A 20593-nucleotide genomic window follows, 5' to 3' on the forward strand; every position below is an offset into this window, starting at 1 on the left:
CCATTACCACCACCACCCTAACCACCAGCAGCATCATCTTAACCACCACGCCACACCACAACCATAACTACCACCACTCTAACCACCTAACTCCCACCACCCTAACCACCTTAACTGTCACTCCCCTAAGCATCACCACTGAACCACCAACCTAACCACCACTACCATCCTAACCACGACCATATTCACCACCACCGCTTACCACCAGCACCTTCACCACCATCCCTCCCACCTCTACCACCCTCACCACCTTCACCACCATCCCGTCACCTCCACAGTCCTGCCACCCCATAACCTCTAGTACAAAGCTAACCACCATCATCAAGACCATCAGCACATCACCCTTACCACCACTACCCAAAAGACAACTCAATCTCCACAGAGCAACCAAAACCCTCACCACCATCACCTTTAACAGACTCACCACTACCACCCTAACCACAACCACCTCCAACAACTTCAACACCATCCCCACCATCAATACCCTCACCACCACCACCCTCATTACCGCCATAACCACCCTACCATACCCACCACCCTTTCACTCAACGTGGCTTTCAATTCCTGTAGAATCGCTTCATTTTTAAATATCAGTTTTCAATTTATTACTTGATCATTGTTATGCAAAGTTGTGGCCAACGTTTGCATTTCTTTAATCTTGAGTAACTATGTGCTATGAACCCGAGGACGCATACTTGCTATCCAGATTCACATATGCATGAACTTCATATGTGATTGCCTTGTACTTTTTATATTGCTATGCAGTGGGAAGGAGAAAACTTATTGTTCAACACGTTAGATAGCATGCTTTCAATAAAGCAACTTATGAACGCAGTCAATCCTGCTTCGAAGACTGGTTGTGTGGGCATTCCTTCCTCTTCCTGTGTTTCTCCCTCCCCTGGAGAAGGCTTCAATACTTGGGTCCATCCACTGCTTACTTTTCAGGCGCTCCTCTTTTCTTTTTGGTTAAGCACTCCATAAGAGTGCCTGTTTTTCAACTGTCTCCCTCAAATACTTCTCTTCGCCCCTCCGCTGCATTCCATTTTGCTTCCCCCACATCCCCTCCATGTTGTGCTTATCTTGTGTTCTTGTCCCCACCACATTGCTTTCTCACCTATGTACTTCTACTCTGCTCCATGTTACGCTCTCTCTTACCCATAAACTTCTGTTCCTCTGTGCTCGACGCTGTTCTGTCTTGCCTGTGTTATGTCCTTCACATGCCGCTCCCTCTGTGTAGCATCTGACCCTGCCCTCCATGATGCTTCTCCTACCCACTTGTTCCATATCCCTCTCTCCTTGTTGCTTCCTTCTCCACTTTAAAAAAAAAATGTGCTCTTTATTATTTTTTTTACCAATCCCACTTGGATCAGTAAATGAAAAAAAACATTTTGTAGGCGCAGACGTGCATAGTCCATGTGCGTACAAAATGACACAGGTGCAGTGGATGGGTCACATCACTTTTGTTTTTTGGTTTCTTCTTCAGCCATGCTGCACAGCATCTCTAAAAACCACTAGCAAAGCCAAAAGGTCCCAATGCTTGTTACACTTTTTGCCTTAACCTTAATAAAGAGTAAGAAACGAAAGAGGAGGCGTATGGATTTTTGAAATGTTATAAAATTGTGTGTGTGTGTGTGTGTGTGTGAAAATATAGGGGCTTGTGGGTCAAAAGGAAAAAGGGAGGCTTGGGAGTTAAAGATAGAGAGCGTATAGGGATAAAGGATCTATGCATACCTTGCCAATAGCCAACAAGGAGAACTGTTTTTCAAGTTTTTTGCATTTACACCTTAAAAGCCAAGCGTGCAAAAGGCATTCAATGAATTGGTTTCTATGTAATAGTAAATGTCATTGATCGTGCAAATTCTCATTAAACTGTTTAGGTGTGAAATGAGTTCTCAGAAATGAAATTCCGTGGACATATTTCTCTATGTAATTATATCCAACCAAAGTTCCATACTGTCAGCAATTTTCTCGCTGAGATGATCTAAATATTTAAATATACGGTGAAACAATGCCTCACTTACAAACTAATTACTAAAAGAAAGCATTAAAATACTGCTGCAGTTAACCTTCCAAGACAACTGTTGCAGACATGAAAGTAACCATGAGCAGCACTGCTGTAATGTGCTCCAGACAACACAGACAACGTTCATCTACACAAGCACTCTGTGCCTGATTACAAAACAGTGCTGCAGTTGTCTGAATGGAAATGAAGAGATCTAGGGTAGTTTAGAAACCAGTAGCTGCAGTATTTTAAAGGAGTTCTTGGATTTTAATGCTACCAGAAGTGAAGGACTCATCTTGGGTATTATCCAAAGCCTTTAAAGCGGGTTACTGTAACAAAAGATACATTTATTCTAGGCAGAGAAACAGCATATGCTGTCGCCCATAATATCTTTTACTTTACAAAACGTTTAGAACATAGCATAAAGAGAGGAGATTGTGGTATGAGCTGGATCTTTGTGGCTCAATGGACTAATGTGTCTAATGTAGGGACCTGTGTGTAACCTCATGGTTACAGGGACAAATCCCAGTGGATCCACTCAGCCTTTTATCCTTCCGAGGTCAATAAAATGAGCACCGTTGGGTAACCATAAACATCTGTTAATCAGCGCCAAGATACTCTTGGGTGAACATGTGCTTTATAAATACTTATGTTATGTTCACTGGGGAATGCTGCTGCATGCTTTAGAAATAATTATTCACTGGGATTTGTGGGCCACAACTAAATCAACAACAACAACAACAAACAAACAAACATTATTCGGTTTACACATGTAAAGCCATAAAAGTACTCTGTTATAAAAGCCGTACATGGTGTTAAAAGAATTAATAAAGTATTTACAGAATCATCACATGAAAAAGAAAACTACCCTGGAAATCTCATATTATACGTAACCGAAAATATGTTATAAAGTGCATACACCCTAGATCATAAAAGTGAGGAACAATTAGAGGGATGAGTCCAGGTGCCTCATATGAACTATATGTGTCATCAAGGTAATTAGAGTAAAGGCATACCCTAATAGCTGCTGTCATTTAGTCAAGGCAGGCTCTGAGCTTCACTGCAGATTTTAGGAAATTAAGAACAAATAAAATAGAATCTCCAAGCAACAGTTGTAAATAAATAAGAGCTGGACGCACCTGCTTAAATTCCAACCTCCTTAACATAGGGGTAATAAAAGCTTTCGGGGAGTCGCATAATACTTACAAAATAGACAAAAATGGAGCAAGTCCTGTGGAGACTCACCGTCGCAGCCACAGGATGCTAAAATATGGCCTCTACTACTCCCCATGTGGCGAGGCCAACAGGAGGTGAAAAAGATCCAGGCGAAACCTGTTCAATAAAAAGCGTTCGTAAGTGCTAAAAGTTCCCAGGAGATATGGCTCGGTCATTAGTGTTGGTTTCAAAATCAAACATTTACAAACACTGGGTGTCCTCAAAACCAGTTCTTCCCTCTCTAATTTTCTTAGATTGCAAAAGGACTACCTGGCCCACACCATGTCCGTCTTAGTTACAGATTCCGGGTTTGTAAATAGTTCTACTCTTCCTAATCTTTCAAAACTACTCTTTATGTATCTGAGCCAGAGAATGTGATGGGCCTAGTCAAGGGTCATATACTCCATCAGGATCAATCGACTCAAAGACAATCCTTCATTCAGCCAAATTTTCAGGCAAAATATTAGGGGGCGGACAGCCAATAAGTCACAGAGATGGAGTACCCCCAGTTCTTCATGTACCACTATATTAGACACTCCACGGGGCACACCTAAAAAACACTTCAGAAATATATTCTCAGCCACTTGTAACTCGCCCATAGTCACGTGACCTCATATTTCGCTGTCATAAGGGGCTGTTGCAACACACTTAGCCTGATATATCTTTAAAAGTGCAGCTATCGGTCACCTACCTAATATAGAAGCAAAATTTAAAATGGCCGTGTTTACCCAGGAGATATCATTTACCACACATCCTTTTCAACGTGGTACTATTACATCGGGGTTTTCTCTACGCAAGTCGTTACATCGACTTGCAATGGAGGGCGCTGTAGACTAAGGAATAGTGTAAATTACTGTTTCCAACACCTTCCCTACTGTATGTAGGCTGGAGTTGGAATAGTAATTCACACTATTCCTAAGTCCAGCGCCCCTCCAGCGCAACTCTATGTAATGACTTGCGTTGTGAAAACCGCAATCGAACAGACCGCGTTGAAATGACCATCGTTGTATCGTCATACATCCGTTTGCCCGCACTAGGTCTCCCCTCTTAATCTGTTTTAGTGGGCCCTATTTCATTTGCTCATCTATTATGACCCCCATGTACAAAAAGACATCAGTGCGGGGGACCTGAGCAGATCCAACCATAAATTGAAAGGGCGTTTTCATGCGAAGACCCACCTGTATCACATAAGATTTGGAATTGTTTATTGATAAGTCCAGATCCACCATAAAGGATACCTAAGTCAAAATGTGCCACATTTACATTAAAGTAATTTTGCTAACATCACTGGGCATTGGGTACTTGCCTCCGGTATCCACTGAAACAATCACACAAAAAATAAGCCCCTGAGAGCCCACTAAACAAACAAGCATTTGCAATGCAATCAGTCTTGCAGTTGTGAAAGTTAGAGCTATTGGCGTTGTAAATGGTATTGTTTTTTACTAAAGGAGTTTAAAGGACTAAGAATGAGTTATTACCACTGGGAAGAGAGAGACACACCAGCAGCACTGCCTAGAATACTTAAAATGAGGAATTACCACTGGGACTAGAAAAGCAGCTGTAGCACTGTGTTGAGGTTTAAGAATTAGAAATTACCGACTGGACCAGAGAAGCAGCAAGCAGTATTGTGTAGAGAAGTTAGAATGAGTAATTACTGACAGGCCCAAAGAAGCAGCTGCAGCATTGCCTAGAGGTGTTAAAATGCGGGAATTACCAACAGACCAGAGAAGCAGCTGCAGCACTGTGTAGAGGACTTACAATGCAAAACACAACAAAACACTTTTGGAAATATTATTATAATGAAATGTTCACGGCTCGCATGATGTGTATTTGTCTCTTTTTCAGGACTGAAACTTATTGAGAAGACAAAAAGTTAGAGCGAATAGGGTGGTGGCTGGAGCAGTCACCCTCCTTTTACCGTTTCCTGTTCTCACCCCATCACAATGAAATGTCAGGAATTCATAGCTAATTACCAGGCTGCTCCCTTCACATGAACATCAAGCAGCTAGACTCATTTAGGTCAACAAAAGTTGAGAGCCTGGACATTCAAAAGTTCAACAGAGGGATTTTCACCAAAGCGCGGACAGGTGAGCTCTGTCATGCTATGAATGCCCAACCTTACAAAAATATATCATTTCAAGTATAGTCAGACCTGCATTACCCATTGCGTCAAATCAAGCCGTACTGTTTATAGCCGGGTTAATGCAGACTGACATAACCTTTCAGTTGAGGCCATCAAAATAAAAGATAGACAATAACAAGCTACATTTACTAGGTTCCTGTGTTTGGGTGAAGGCTATGCATGGTAAATAGATGTAAAGTTGATGAACATGAAAGAGAATAGTGTTTACTAAATTAGTTATGTGTCTAATACAAAATGCACCTCATATTGAATGAGCGCACCCAATATGGCTAATGGGGGCAATTTCACAACACATGACTGGTCGCTGTAGGGAATTCAGGGATATAACAATATTTTACTGTAACCAATGAAGGATTGGCAATTCATAATTTGTGCACTGCATCAAAGGAAACTTGTGCTGTAATATTTTTTTGTGCAAATTAATATTATTAGTCAATCACAGTTAATGTCATTGTCTCTGACGTGACTTTCCACTAAGGAGGCTGAGGCAAGAGACTTCACAAATTCCCTCCTCCCACCGCCTATTCATTATCTCTCACTGACAGCTTGAAAAGCAGCCAGAGGGTTGCACAAACACAACCCAGGCCTTCAGAAAGCCAAGGCACAGGTCCTCCCTAAACAGGAAACCAAAATGTGCTAGCTGGAGAAAAACAAACAAACACTGGCCGACCCCGTGTATATATCAGCATTTACAGAAGTCTGTAAAACACATGGTGCCATCCACCCACCCAAATTACCCAAAGTACAAAACCACAACTACTGTCATGCTCATTATGCAAATTGCTAGCGATTCTATAGCACAAACTTTGCCCAAGAGCTTTAATGTGCTCTACACGAGCACCAGATTTAATTACACAATGTCAGATTTTTCTTTTTTCAAGCACGAGAAATTAAGTGCTTTGCCCAGAATCACAGGATGATGCCAGGTCTCTAACCTAGTTTTAAAGTTCCGGAGTGGCCAGCTTTGGCTGTTAACCAATATACCCTCCCTGTTTTTCCATTTTCTTTAAAGTTACAAACTCAACATCATTGTTTAAACGTCAAGCAAAACACATAAAAATGCTTGGTTCTGTGCTTCTGAACTGCTAACGCTGCAACAGAGTGAGTAAACAAGTTAAGCATGCATCTCAGTATAAGAGAGGCATGGACTAAAATTCGTACATTCACCGCCGAGCGCCACTATAACAATTGACAACTGGATGATCTTCGAGAAAAAAACATTGGAGAGATGTTCAGCTTCTTCGCTCGGTGGTCCATTGACGTGAGCGCTTTGGTGGAAGAAGCGATTATAACAGGATAACCTATTATGTTTACACACAAATTTTAAAAACGCAGTTGCGTGACAAAAGGCCCTTCCTTAGAGGCTGAAACGCTGGACTCCAGTCAAGTGTAGTACAACTCAAATCAGACCATCACTGAATTAGGAGTTCCACTTTAAACAAACTACGTACTGTAAAACAAGCCTGGGAACACACCTCTGTCACAGAAAACTATCATGCGAACCATGCAGCGGTGAGATGAGTGTGATGTGATGGCTCAACATGAAACTGGATAGTCATGACCAGATGGGAGGACGGCTCATTGCGTGCTGTGAAGGAGCAGTGCGGCCAACCAAAAGAAACCATTAGTGAATTGGCCATGGGGAGGGAACAGACACTGAAAGGAGTGACCAACACAAACAAACACCAATAACAAACCGGCATTTCTGAATGTCACAGATAGCAACCAGTAGCAATTGGTGGGTGTGCCAAAAGCCCAAAGGAGAGATACAACAGGTCTTGCAGACAGCTCAAGCGCTGTTGAGGCTAAACCTAAAAATGAAAGGAAGAAAAGAAAGCAATCCTCAAATATGAATGAAATATGAAAAAGAAAATGTCAAACAAAAGAAACTAATGAAAAGTGAAAAAAATATGGCTCAAAGGAATCAGAGAACACTTGCTATAAAATCTAAAGGCACCAAAAATACCCAAAATACACTAAAGCTAACTAGTCTGTTCTTTATCAAGGATGCATCATATCTGCAAATGTATTTGAAAGTTAAAGGACTTGCTCCAAAACAGCGTGGTCTTGAGTTCCTTCTTGAAGGCAATTACATTTGAAGATTCCTCTGCTCTATGGCAGTTTGAAAGTAGGGGTTCTTGGTAGCGGTATGATCTAGCCCCAATTGGAGTATTCTTATTTGTTGGCATGTTGAGTTTCAAGAAATATATTATGTCATGGATTGGGGTCAAAATGCTCTAAGCTAAGGTATGTATATTCAGCACTTTGAATAGCAAGGTTTCAATGTTTAAACAGCTAATATAGTTTAAACAGAGTAAATCTTATACTTTAATTGTCTTTTTAATAGTTAGTCGCAGTTAGTTATAAAAACAATCTGACTTCAATCAAAGACGCATGGTCTGAACAATATCGTTGTGCTGGAGTTGCCAAACACAATGTTACAGCCTAGATCATATGCCTTCAATAGTGCAGACAGTTTCAGAATCACATATCCTCCTCCACAATGTAATGCTGATTTACTGTATCTCTTGAAGTAAGCAAACATCCCTTCACTATTTCAAGTCACAAGATCAAATGGCAAAGTCTTGCCAACATTTATAAATGCTAAAGTGTTTTGAATCCCCACAAAAGAGGGTATTGTGGTTTCAAGCAAACATATTATTTCAGAATCACTCAGATGAGTTCAATGAAAAATAGCCATACATAACAATACTCTCTATTATGTGTAGGCTATTAGTGGGCACATAATAGGTAGAATGCCAAATCAAAATCTCACTCATCCTCTTTTGAAAGAGGGCGTTGAATGTATTAATGCAAATATAACCTTGTGTCAACATGAGTGTAGAAGTATTTTTTTAACAGTTGACATTAAAGTTGTGCGCGAAGTATCTGTGTTTATCTAAGCTCTTGATTCCAAGTCAAGTGGAAATGCAGAAGCAATGTGTACCTGATTCTTGGTTTATCCTCTTGGATTGGGAAATTATAAACTAATTCAGCACCAATTCATCGTTTCCTGGGCTTGTCATTTCGTGTAATCTGCCCCCTCCTGATTTTTGCTTTGTTTTATCTTGTGAACATCAGGAGGATGCACGCTTGCATGGGGCACAATCTACACCTAACTACTTGTAAACCTGTTACAGGATTAGTACAGCAGTTGTGGTCAGGATCTAAATGTTTTGCCCCTTTTACGTTAAAAATTTGGTTTACTATGTCACTCTTGTGCTCACTAAGGCAGGTATCCACACTGTAACTCATATCTTCTATGTCAACCAGTGAGCAGGGGTGTCAGACCAGGCACTGGACCACAATCGTGGTGTTTGAGGTTGTCTTCTTATGTCTTGGTGTCTGTCATACTTTGGCTCTAAAGCTGGGCCAAGTACAACCTCTTCAGCACTTGACTCGCTGCGTCATTGGCTGTGGCAGTGATGGCAAGCAGTCACAGGCTTCTCACGGACTGATGAATTGATGATGCAATGGAGATGCAGAGAATGATACTTGGGTGATGATGTGGCCACTCACAGACTGGGCCTCTGCAATCTGTCTCTATCACAGTCTCTATCTTCATGGTTCCAGCCCAACACCACAGTGGCGAAACTGGAGGCACGCAACACTGTGGACCACATATTGCTCTCCTGAGCCTTCTTCTTATTGGTGCCTCCACGGATACCCGGGACATGCTAAAACTCACTCCTCCTTGACTGTCACTCTTGCTGTGGGAATGGCAGGCTCTTTAATCTCTCAGCAGACAGGCATGCAGGCTTCTGGGCATATTAGGACAGCAATACAGCCCTTGCAGCAAGAGGTCAGACTCAGATGGGTCTCATTTATGAGAAGTGACGCATCGCTGCATCACTTCTCAGTGCGCCCTCCTTGCGACATGATTGATGCATCCTATTTACTGTAGGACGCATCATGTTGCAAGGAGTTACAGATACATCAGTATTTCTGTCGTATCTGTATGGTGCAAAAGTGACGCATTGTTGGAGTGCGTCACAAAAGTGACACAACTCCAGCAATGTGTCCTTTCACATGGGGCAAGCCCCATGTGAAAGGGCTTGCGTCAGTCTTACGCCTGCTGTGAGGCAGGCGCAAGATTTTGACGCATTTGAGTCCTAGAAGTGGCGCGGTGAAATCTAGTAGATTTCACTCTGTCACTTCTACAACCCTTTCTTGCGTGGGAACACCCCCCCTGCATACATTATACTTGGCGCAGGTATAATGTAGCGCAGGGGTTTACAAAGTGACGCATCTACCTAGATGCGTCACTTTGTAAATATGGCACAACAAGGCACATTTTTTACACTGCTGGTGCGTCACAAAAAGTGACGCACCAGTGGTGCAAAAGTGACGCAAGGGCTCATTAAAGAGCTCCAGATGACTCTGCCTCATCTTTGGGAAGCTGACTGCCACAAAGTCTACCAGCTCTGGTTGCAGACCAGTTCTCTGAATAATATGCAGAGCTCTCCTTTCCTTACCTAATAAGAACATGGAACTAGAACAAAAAAGTGGGGTAGTTAAGTCCCACTTTATTCATCAACATCAGGCAGGAGATGTGTGTCGGCTGACTGCATCATCAGAACTGGTTTGGGCTTGTTCTCCTTTCAAATGTCCTTTCCAGGCTGCTCTCCAGACACAGTCTTTATGTAGAGTGATGCTTCTTACAGCAGTGTAGTCTCCAGCCTGGCCCACTGACAACAGATGCAAGAAGAGGTGTGAGGTTTCTGCACCTGGCTGGCGTCAGCCAACTGAAAATGTAATCAGGGAAAAACAAATGTTTGGTTTCCCTTAAAGGGTCCCTTCACCTTGTATGACAGAGTCTGCAGTCCCATCCCTCCTGTCTCTTCTTTCTACCAAATAGCAGTGTTCAGGGTGACTATTAGAAACACCTGGCCAAGCAAAGGGCCTAATCGAATTTCTAAAGGAGCACTGTCTTCACTCACCTAACCATAGTGTCTAGTTCTCCTCTCTCAGGCTTTAGGAATGTTAGGAATACATTTTCACTTTCTGGCACAACAACCTCACCTTCATCTGGGGCCAAGGTTAGGCCTGTTGTCAGCAGAAGGAATCCTATATGCCTCCATTACTCTGGCTCACTACCACACAGGATACATACACACAAACACACAGGACATTCACTTGTGATGTTGTTAGTGCTAGGAGGTGGAAATTTACATGAGTGGGCCATTTAGTGACACAGATAAAAGGGTTATTAGGTTGAGGCATAGTACCTACCTTCCTCAGAGCGTGTTAGCTTCTATTCATGAGTTATAACCGGGTTGCATGCTTGTTCCCCTGTTTTTAACCTGTAGATGGCTGACAGGTGTCGGATTGCCAGAGGAGTATGGAATTTTCCACCAAAGTTGGGGGGTGCTAATACATTAACATTCTCCAGGCTAGAGATGATTCAGTATTATTAGATGCAACCCCCATAGGACTGCAAAAGACCCTGAAGGACAGTGACAATAACAATCAAAGAAATGATCTGATAGTAAATGATAATACAATGAAGATCATTTCATATGGCAAGAAGAAACAGCATTCCGTTGGTCCCTAGATCAAAACAACATTGAGCAGGTATCTACCTATAATTTTCAGGGCATGTGGCAAGTACAAAATGTGGGTTCTAAGTCGTCTTTAAATGCTCTAAGCAACAAATCCACATTCTTGTAATATACAATGAGAAAACCTTTCTTAAGCCTTCTTACATCCATCACTTTCTCCTTTCCTGTTGTTATTCAAATCCAAGAGGCATATTTACTAACATTTCACATAACCAAAGACAGCAAGCAAAGTTGCTCTTCTGCTTTGTGTGAAAAGGAGAGAGCAAGAGCAGAAATGCTCCATATCTACTAAGACATGGTGCACTTCTGCTCCCTCCAAGCGCTGGTGCACTGTGTGCTACCTAGTGCCAATGCAGGCATCCTTGTGCTATGCTGTACGGGTGCCTGTGTTATGAGTATGGCTGTTTTGGGCAGGAAGGAATACTTTCCTGCACAAAATCAATCAAATGAGGAAATAACAAGAAGAAAGAAACATTCTTCCCCTCGTTATGCCATTCTCTGGGAGGCATACCAAATTGATGCAATCCCAGGTCTACACATCTTTGTTAATTTGGAATTGGATCAGCTCCATGGATGCATCGGAATGCTCATACTCCACCCCTGGAATGTCTTCCACCTCGGAATGTAATGTAACATAGCAGAAGTTTCTGTGTTGTGTTACATTTCTTTACAAAGCCACAAGGCAGCACAAATCGCTCCTTGCGTAGCTTTGTATATCTGAATTAAGGCATTGCTCTGCCTTGCATCACCTTGTATGATTCAAGGACAACTCACCTCCTTGATAAATATGGCCCTTAGTTTGCAGCCATGTTGACTTACTGGGCACTTTTATTCAGAGAAAAGCTAGTACCTTTGTTAGAAATGCTGACGGGCCGAGCCTTAAAACTTAAAATGAGTTTTTGATCTACCAAAATCCTGCTTAGGAGCTCAATTCCAATTGGAATTTGTTTAACAAGTATGGTATTCTTTCTGTGTTGTCTTTATGTAAAATATCATACAGGGCAAGTCGGAAAGGTGGCGCTTAAAAAAATCATCTGCCGCTCAAAGTTTAATGTGCAGGTTGAAAGGTCTTGTCTTTGACTTGCCTAGTTCCTCTGGATGTTGACTAACTGGGTGTAGAGACACCATGGAATCAACTAGGAATAAATGATAGCTCTGAAAACGTTAGCAAAGAGAAATTGGTCGGAAGTTTGATTCACTGATGCAGCCTGCTAGAAGTCTTTGTCCTTGACGGCTAGGAGCTCTGGAGCTTTCAGCGGGGCAAACCAGAATGATCAGGCCGATTCACGAGTTGACGAAGGCAGCTTAACTATCGAAATCAAGCTGGTCTCCTCCTGGTCCTTTTCTGTGAAACTTTGCAGAAAGTTTCCATACTTAGAATTCTAGGTTCTTGTTAGTTCCGTTGGGGAAAATAAGGATCCATTAGCTCTACTCAAGGATTCAGAGACTCTAGATTGTCTCTTGGTGGCTTTGACTCAAATTCCCACAATGCACATGCAAAGTCCAGGAAAAGTCCACTTGCACCTAGTAAGCTGGGGTGATGCTTTCTTTATCTTTGCAGGTGACCTCTTCCACCTCTATTGTACTTGTTGCTGATCAAGGAACCCACTGCCTTTCCTTTGAGCCAAGCACAGTCCTTTCTTCATGGAGCCTTGCGGGTGCAACAGGTGCAATCCTTCTGACTGCAAGCCGTCTGTGGCACAGTCCAAGTTTCCACCAGGGTAGCCCTTCTTCTTCTGATGTTCCAGGCAGTGTTCAAAGGATCTCCTGCAGCTCTCCCACTTTTATCCTCCATTCTGGGCTGGCAAGAGGGGAGACACCCCAATCAATAGGGGTAAAGTTACCTTCCTTTGCTATGACCACTTGCTGTGAATTGTGACATATTTTTGATCCAGAATGCACTGTTCTCCAAAACCCACATGGAGAAAATCTCTCTTTGGTGTGTGCATGTCTGTGTAACCCAACCCAAAGGTGTGGTTAACAACAGACTACACTCCCCTTCAGGCCCTTCTCCTAATCTAATTAGGGGGGCTCCCATCCGGCTGGCGATCAAGGAAATGACTTCTGTTCCCCTGCCTTTGAAGTCCAGCTTTTATCCCCTGCCCCCTTTCTCTCCCTGGCATCTTCTAGAAGCAAACCTTCTCCCACCGAATGGATGGATTGTTTCAGCCCCAGGCCTCTTCACACCTACTCAGGGAGCAGTGTAGCTCAAGCTGTCAAAGGCTGGCCAATCAGACGATGCTGCTAAAGGGCTGCTTCAGGTAACTTTAGGATAGTAAGTTCTAAAGCTACTTTCCTGTAATAGTTACTTTAAATTTAACGTTGTAATTTGATACTTTGATGATATTACTAGCTAGCTCCAAAGCAAAGATAACTTTGATTAGGTTTCAAAAAGCCTCCAGTGTTAGCCTATGGGGCTTTCAGTACTCCAATAGGAAAAAATGCCTTTTGCTATTTTTCCTTATCAGCGCCTATAAAACATATTTTAAATTGTCCCTGCTTTTTATGACAATGTACCTTATCCTTGACACAGCTAGGGTACACCTTAGGGGTGACTTGTAAGTTATAAACATGTAGTTTTGTCCTTTGGAAGTACTTTTAATTCCAAAGCTGAATTTAAACATAGCTTTGTTTTAAAACCAGCCTGCAAGGCAGGTCTGACTTTAAAATGACACCAGACACCACAGCAGTGTATACTTAAGTGCATCAAGTCCACTGGGGTCTCTAAACCTACAAGCCCTACCATACACTAGGGACTTAAAGGTAGGTTATATTTGCCAATAAGAATTATACCTCTTACTATATTCCTTTAGCGGACAGAGTACTGGCCCTGGGCCCAGGGCACTTTCAGAGTCGGTAGCCACCAGCATCAGTCAAAAAATGTGGGTGATCAGGGCAAAAAGGATGACTTTCCAACAGTACCCCTTTCAATCCCTCTCCTAATTGCGATTCAGAATGGACAGCAAAAACATTTCGAAAAGACTTTTCCAACACGCAACAAGGGTTCTGTACAAAGAAAAAAGGCAATTTTGCTGTCACAAACCATGTGAGTTTGTGAATAACAGGGTTTGTTAACACAACAAATGTTAGTACATCAGGCTGTTAGTTTTAGAAGGGCACAAAAAGAACTGTTGATATCTTGTAAGGGATTATACAATTAATTACTATGATCGTGAGTGGAACACTTGAGTAAACCATATTTTTGCTCCTCGTAGGAAAAGGGCAGTCCCTGCTAATTATTTGTAATCTATGTTTAAGGTATGTTTTATTTCCATTTATTGTTTCTCGATAGTATGTGATTATAATGATTTTAAGTAAGGATAGTATCAATTAAGACTTTTAGCATTTTTACTATTATTAATATTATTGTTATCATTTATCAGCCTCTCTGTTAATTTTAATATTACTACTTTATACAGTAAAACTTGTTCAAATAATCAAAAGCAGACATATCGTTAACTTTACAGGCAAGTGCATCATTTATTTTCCTTGTGAGTACAAATAGCTTTGTAAATCGGGCCTTATGCCACTTTTTGTCATTAAAAGTCGAGTAGCCAGGTCCACTGAGTCCATTGTTCTGAAATGTCTTCCCTTGCCACGGGGATTTAACAATAAGATATCAAACACAGAACAGCAAGGGGGAGAGGTCAGCATGTAGAAAATGCATACATCCCCTCTGAGCTGTGCACTCTTTGTGTAGCCCCTCCATGAAAGTCAAGGGGCTGCCTCTTGATCTCAGCAGGGCAGCCATTATGAAGATGGAGGAAGAGGCCTCCAGCCAAAAAATTAGCTCGATATTTATAACTCCGCTTTGAAGGTTTAGTTGTAACTGAGATCACAGCACCCTGTGAACAAAAACTTCATAAGAAAAGAGCAAAATATGGAAACAGCGTTTGGGAAATGATATCTCAGTGTGTGTCACATGAGCTGGCTATCTGATGCAACAAACACTGTGCAAAACAGAATGAGCCACAAGCATGTCCTTGCAAAAGATTGTGATAGTCTAAAGAAGGCGCATTGAAAAATGATTTACAAAAGTATCATATAGGATGTTTACTATTTTCTGTTAGTACAAGCTCTTTGATGTATTTATAAATCTGAAGCGGATACATCTTCATACTCTAATCCAGTCCTGTATTGATAGGCACGGCATGCATCACAGCACCAACAAAAAAATCACCAGACATGGGTAAAGGAAAATTCAGAAAATGTATTGTGAAAATTATTTTTTGACAGTGTTTGCTACTGAAGCACTACTGTCCAGTGCTGGGCGTATGTTTGTAGTCCCTTACACAACAACAGCCATGTCAGTGCTTAATTTGTGCTTGTGGTTTCCAGTGCTCAGCACAGCACTTAATTGTCAACACCGGCACTTATGCCAGCTGCCACATGTTGGCGCTGTTTGTATAATTTAAAGATGAGCAGAACAGCAATTGTCTATTGTTAGACCTGTCTGGATTTTTTTGCGTAGTCCCTCCTCATTATTATTTATTTTGTCCCCTTTTTGCCCCTCATCCCCTTAATAATTTTGTGTCTACTACTTTTTATAGGTATTGGTCAAGGGGATAGGTGTTCTTTTTCCCCTCATAATCTTTCACCTCAGGCCCAGAGGCCTGTTCTGACAGGGAAAGTTGGAACCACAAAATGGTGGCTACCAACTGCCCTAACTGCCAAGTCCAGAACTTACCCATAGACCAGCATAGGGCATTCCAGAACCTTCTGGTCCATTCTGGACCACTGAGGGGCAGCCTATATAAGGCGGAATGCGGGGCAGCCATTTTGTCTACCTGTGAGAGTCAGCTGGAGGACAGGCTGTAGCTAAGGGTGGGAAAAGGTTAGACATAGGGTTGACCTCCTGGACTGGGAAGCTGCCTTACTGATTCACCCCACTACTCCCCTTTTGGTTACTTGTCCTGGCCCCGCTGTTGAGGGTTACTGGAGACCCTGGGCGCCTAGCTTGCCCCTTGTCTAAAATTATACAGGGGAAGCCTTCAGGAGAAGGAGACTGCAGTGCTGCGGTGCGCAGTCCTCTGCCCAGCAGAAAGAGGCTCTTCTTGAGCAGTGTTTAGTAGAGGTAGGGGTAAATCCTGTGACCCCCCCCAGTAGCAGTAGCCAACTGTATCCTGCCACTGGCTGCCGTGACTTTCCTTGCTGGCAGAGCCTTTCTTTCCCCCCCCCCCGCTAAGTTCATCACTTACTGGCTGGGGCAGAGACTTGCTGTGAGGAGGAGCCCTCCTTTGAAGGGGCGGAAGCAGGGTGAGGCTGAGCGAGGTGACCCCCAGGCCAGCGCTGGTGGAATGGCGCCGGATCATTGCTGAAGTCACTGGAGCTTTGAGGAGAGACAGCGAGGCCGTCGCTGGACGCAGGAGCCGTCCTGTAGTAATTTCCCCGCCCCAGTGTGTCAGGAGAGCGAGGGGAGGCGCTGACCCGAGTGCGCGATCTCTGGGCCGGAGTCACTGCTCCTTCGCGCATGCCCCGTGAGACCGCCGGTTTCTGGGAGGCGGCGCCGGCTGGAAGTGAGGAGAAGAGCGGTAGCGCGGTCTCTGTCAGTGAGACACTCGCTTCCCGCGCATGCTCGATAGAGCCACCGGTCTCTGTGAGGCGGAGCTGTGAGGAGGTAGGAGCAGAAGCAGTGCCTGCCTGCGCAGCTTGTCTCGGCCGTGTCCAACACGAGGGGTGAGCTCCGAGGCCAGAATCCGGCAGCGGAGACGTCCTTTTCCCCACGCCAGCACCAAGAAGCAGCTTGCTGGGCGTGGAGTAGCGAGCCTGGTAATTCAGGCTATTGTGGAGCCTCAAGGCAGCAGCGACGCGTGGAGACTGGGAAAGCATCGTCTCCACGCTACAGTAAGGAGTAGAGGAGAGGGACCCCTGGGGAGTTCTGAATAACAGGGGATAACTTTACTCTGGTAATTGCCCTCAGCTGTGGAGAAGAGGTGGGGCCTGCTGAGCAGATAAGAAAACAGCTTCTCTTTGAGACTGTTAATGCCCTTATGAACATCTTGTGATTTTGAACCCTCACAGTGACTGTTGAGTTGTTAGGAACTGTGGGAGGAGGATTAAGGGCACCTTATGGAAGCCAAAGTTAATTAATGCTGAAGTCCAATTATACATCTCAGGAATATTTACAGAATTGAATGTAGAATATTAAAGTTGGTGTCTGATGCAATGTTCTATTGATAATAACTACTGAAGCAGGTTAACATCTCTGGAGGTGGCACTATTGACGTACATAACATCTAAATATAATGGAAGTTACTATTAATGTGAATTCTTAATGCCAGTTACTCTGCTGTAAAGATTGCTTTTAATTCTATGATATCTGCATCTGTTTATATTGAGTGGTAGCTTTCTCTCCCAAGACTTTAGCGGATTGTGATTTCACCTGATTGATGGTAAAGTACTGAACTGTAAATTCTAAAGCATAAGAGAATAGGAAATATTATTTTTATAAAGCAGTACTTATTTTCCTATACTTGGTGTAGTGTTGTTTTTGTGTGCTATTGCGTGGATTTACTCTTGGGTGGTCTGCAACCTTCACACTGTGCCTCTAGAATTGCATGTCTTACCCCTAGGCAGGCTACCCTAGGTGACCTGGCATCTCAGGTTCTAACATTTGGTGCCTAGCGGTGGGATACTGACTTGGTTGCAGCTACTCATTAGTAATTCAACGCAATACACTGACCTACACCAGGAGTTTTCTCCTTGCGGCCCTCCTAATTTGAATTTTGTTTTTTCTAAATTTATTTCTGGTGGTGGGTGGAGGTTAACCTCAGGTCACTTCTTGGTTTTCTCCTGTGCATTACATTTATTCTATAGTGAAAGATGGAATTGAATTTTAAAGAGCTAGAAGCCAATACTGTGGCCCAACTCAGAGAATGGTGTCAGCAACAAGGGGTATTCTTTAATAAAGGTGCCAAGAAAGGCGAGTTGCTGACAAGCATAAGGGCATGGGTGGAAGCTCATTTAAGGGAGGAACCGGAAACTGAAGAGGGTGACGGGGACACTGTCCTTGAGACCGCAATGTTGAACCAAGCTGGGAGGGGGAATCTGCTGACAGGTCCCAGGATACCTTCGAGGGCGAGCAGCAGCGTCTCAGACAGGGGTTTAACTGACGCCGAGCTAGAAGATAGGAGGGAGGAGAGGAGAATGAAGTTGGAATTAGCTAGGATGGAGATGGAAAGGGAGGAAAGGAGGTTAGCCCATGAGCTAACCATCAAAGAGATGGACCTACAAGCCTTGCTAAGAAGGTCTCCCAATCCAGATAATGGTGGCAGCGAAAATAAAGTGAACACCAGGGAACCCAGACCCTATTTACCCAAAGATGTCATCGCTAGTTACACCCCAGGAGATGACATTGCCAAATGGTTGGCCGCCTACGAAGTTTCTTTAAGGGCTCACGGGATCTTAGAAACTCACTGGGGAGGTGGGCTGTATAAATACATGCCCCCTGCTGGCAGAGACACCTTGTTGGCTCTGGAGCAGGATGAGCAAACCCACTACCCTACAATGAAGGTGGCACTGGTGAAAAAGTTTGGACTTACCCCTGAAAGGTACAGACAGAAATTCAGGGGAAGTCACAAACTGAGTACCCAGAATTGGGTAGACTTTTTAGACTACGCCAAGAAAGCTTTGGAGGGTTGGGTCAAGGGCAGCGAGGTGAAAGATTATGAGGGGCTGTACAATCTATTTTTGAAAGAACACCTCCTCGAGAAATGTTTTCCCGAGTTGCGCCAACACCTGGTGGACAGCAAGCTGACCGATCCCCGGAAGCTTGCAGAGGAGGCGGACACTTGGGCAAGTACCCGGGTGTCCTCAAAGGGGACTGGAGGGGATTCTCAAAAAGCCGGACAGGGCGCCCCCCAGAAGAAGGAGGGGGGAGATAAAAAGAAGGAGTTCTCCAAAGGTCCCCAAAATAATTTCCAAGGTAAGGGAGCAGGTTTCACCCCTAGGGCAAACCCGCCCAGAAACCCTAATCCTGGCCAAAGCCAGCAGCCAAGGGTTCTCCACTGTTTTGAATGTGGTGGTGTTGGACATTATAAGGGAGATGTCAGATGCCCAAAGAGACCACCCCCTCCCACCGGAGGAAAGTCACCGGGAGTAGCTAGTGTAGCGCTCGGGGAGGAGTTGCCCTTAGATAAGGGGGGTGAGTGGGCGGGTGTCACCTTAGTGTCCCTGGGAGAGCGGGAGATGGTTCCAAAGATCCAGGTGCCCCCAAATACTACAAAGTATGGGCAATGGGTTACCATCAATGGCCAAAGAGGGGAGGCTCTGAGAGATACAGGAGCCAGTATGACTATGGTGAGAAGTCAACTGGTGTCTCCAGAGCAGGTTGTTCCTAATGTACTCCACCCCGCCGCGATGGCTGACGGCAGAATGGGCCACTATCCAGTGGCTGAGGTTCCCTTTGAGTGGGAAGGGGTTGCAGGTTCACTTCGAGTTGCCGTAAGCCCTGCCGTGCCAGTTGATTGTCTGTTGGGGAATGACATGGAGCACAACACTTGGAGAGAGGTGGAATACCGGACGCATTCTGCGATGCTGGGTACACCTGACTGGGCCTGTGTAAGCACACGGTCTGCGACTGCCCAGAGAGGGAGTTCGCCTGGGTTGGAGCCTGGAACAATGGCCCAACCCGCTGCCAAAAAGGGACAGACTCGGAGACAGGGACAGCCTGCTTCGGCTTCCACGCCCCATGTGACAGATCGGCCACCTGCGGTGGTAGGCCAGGAGTCCATGGAGGGGGGAGTAGACTCTCTGGAGGATTTACCCATCCCTGCTGAATGGCATGTGGAGGGAGGACCTACCAGAGAGGAATTCTGTAAGGGGCAGAGGGAGTGCCCTACCCTTGAGGGACTGAGGCGTCAGGCTGAAGCCCAGGCAGCAGGTGATGCTACGGGACACCACCATATTTACTGGGAGGATGGCCTCCTCTACAGTGAACCCAAGGTACCTCTACCTGGCTCATCAAGGGCCTTGGTGGTCCCGCAGCAATACCGAGCCTTTCTGCTGGAATTGGCTCATGCGATACCACTGGCAGGACACTTAGGCCAGGACAAGACCTTTGCACGGCTTGTCCTCCACTTTTACTGGCCTCAGATGAAAGTGGCGTCCAACACATACTGTAGGACATGTGTATCCTGCCAGGCCAGTGGGAAAACAGGGGTGAAGCTAAAGGCTCCCCTGGAACCACTTCCAGTCGTTAGCACCCCCTTTGAAAGGGTGGGCATCGACATTGTAGGGCCATTGGATCCACCAACAACAGCTGGTCACAGGTTTATCCTGGTTCTGGTGGATCATGCCACACGGTACCCAGAGACCATCCCTCTGAGGACTGTTACTGCACCTGTGGTGGCTAGGGCCCTGATGGGAATCTTTACCCGTGTAGGATTTCCCAAGGAGGTTGTGTCCGACAGGGGGACCAACTTCCTGTCAGCTTACATGCGGACAATGTGGAAGGAGTGTGGAGTGACCTACCGGTTCACCACTCCTTATCACCCCCAGTCCAATGGACTGGTTGAGAGGTTTAATAAGACCCTGAAGGGCATGATAAGAAGTCTGCCGGAGAGCTTACGGAGGAAGTGGGACGTCCTCCTGCCTTGCTTGCTGTTCTCTTACAGAGAGGTGCCGCAGAAGGGAGTGGGCTTCAGCCCTTTTGAATTGTTGTATGGGCACCCT

The sequence above is a fragment of the Lissotriton helveticus genome, chromosome 4_1 (genome assembly GCF_964261635.1).
Source record: "Lissotriton helveticus chromosome 4_1, aLisHel1.1, whole genome shotgun sequence".
NCBI lineage: Eukaryota > Metazoa > Chordata > Amphibia > Caudata > Salamandridae > Lissotriton > Lissotriton helveticus.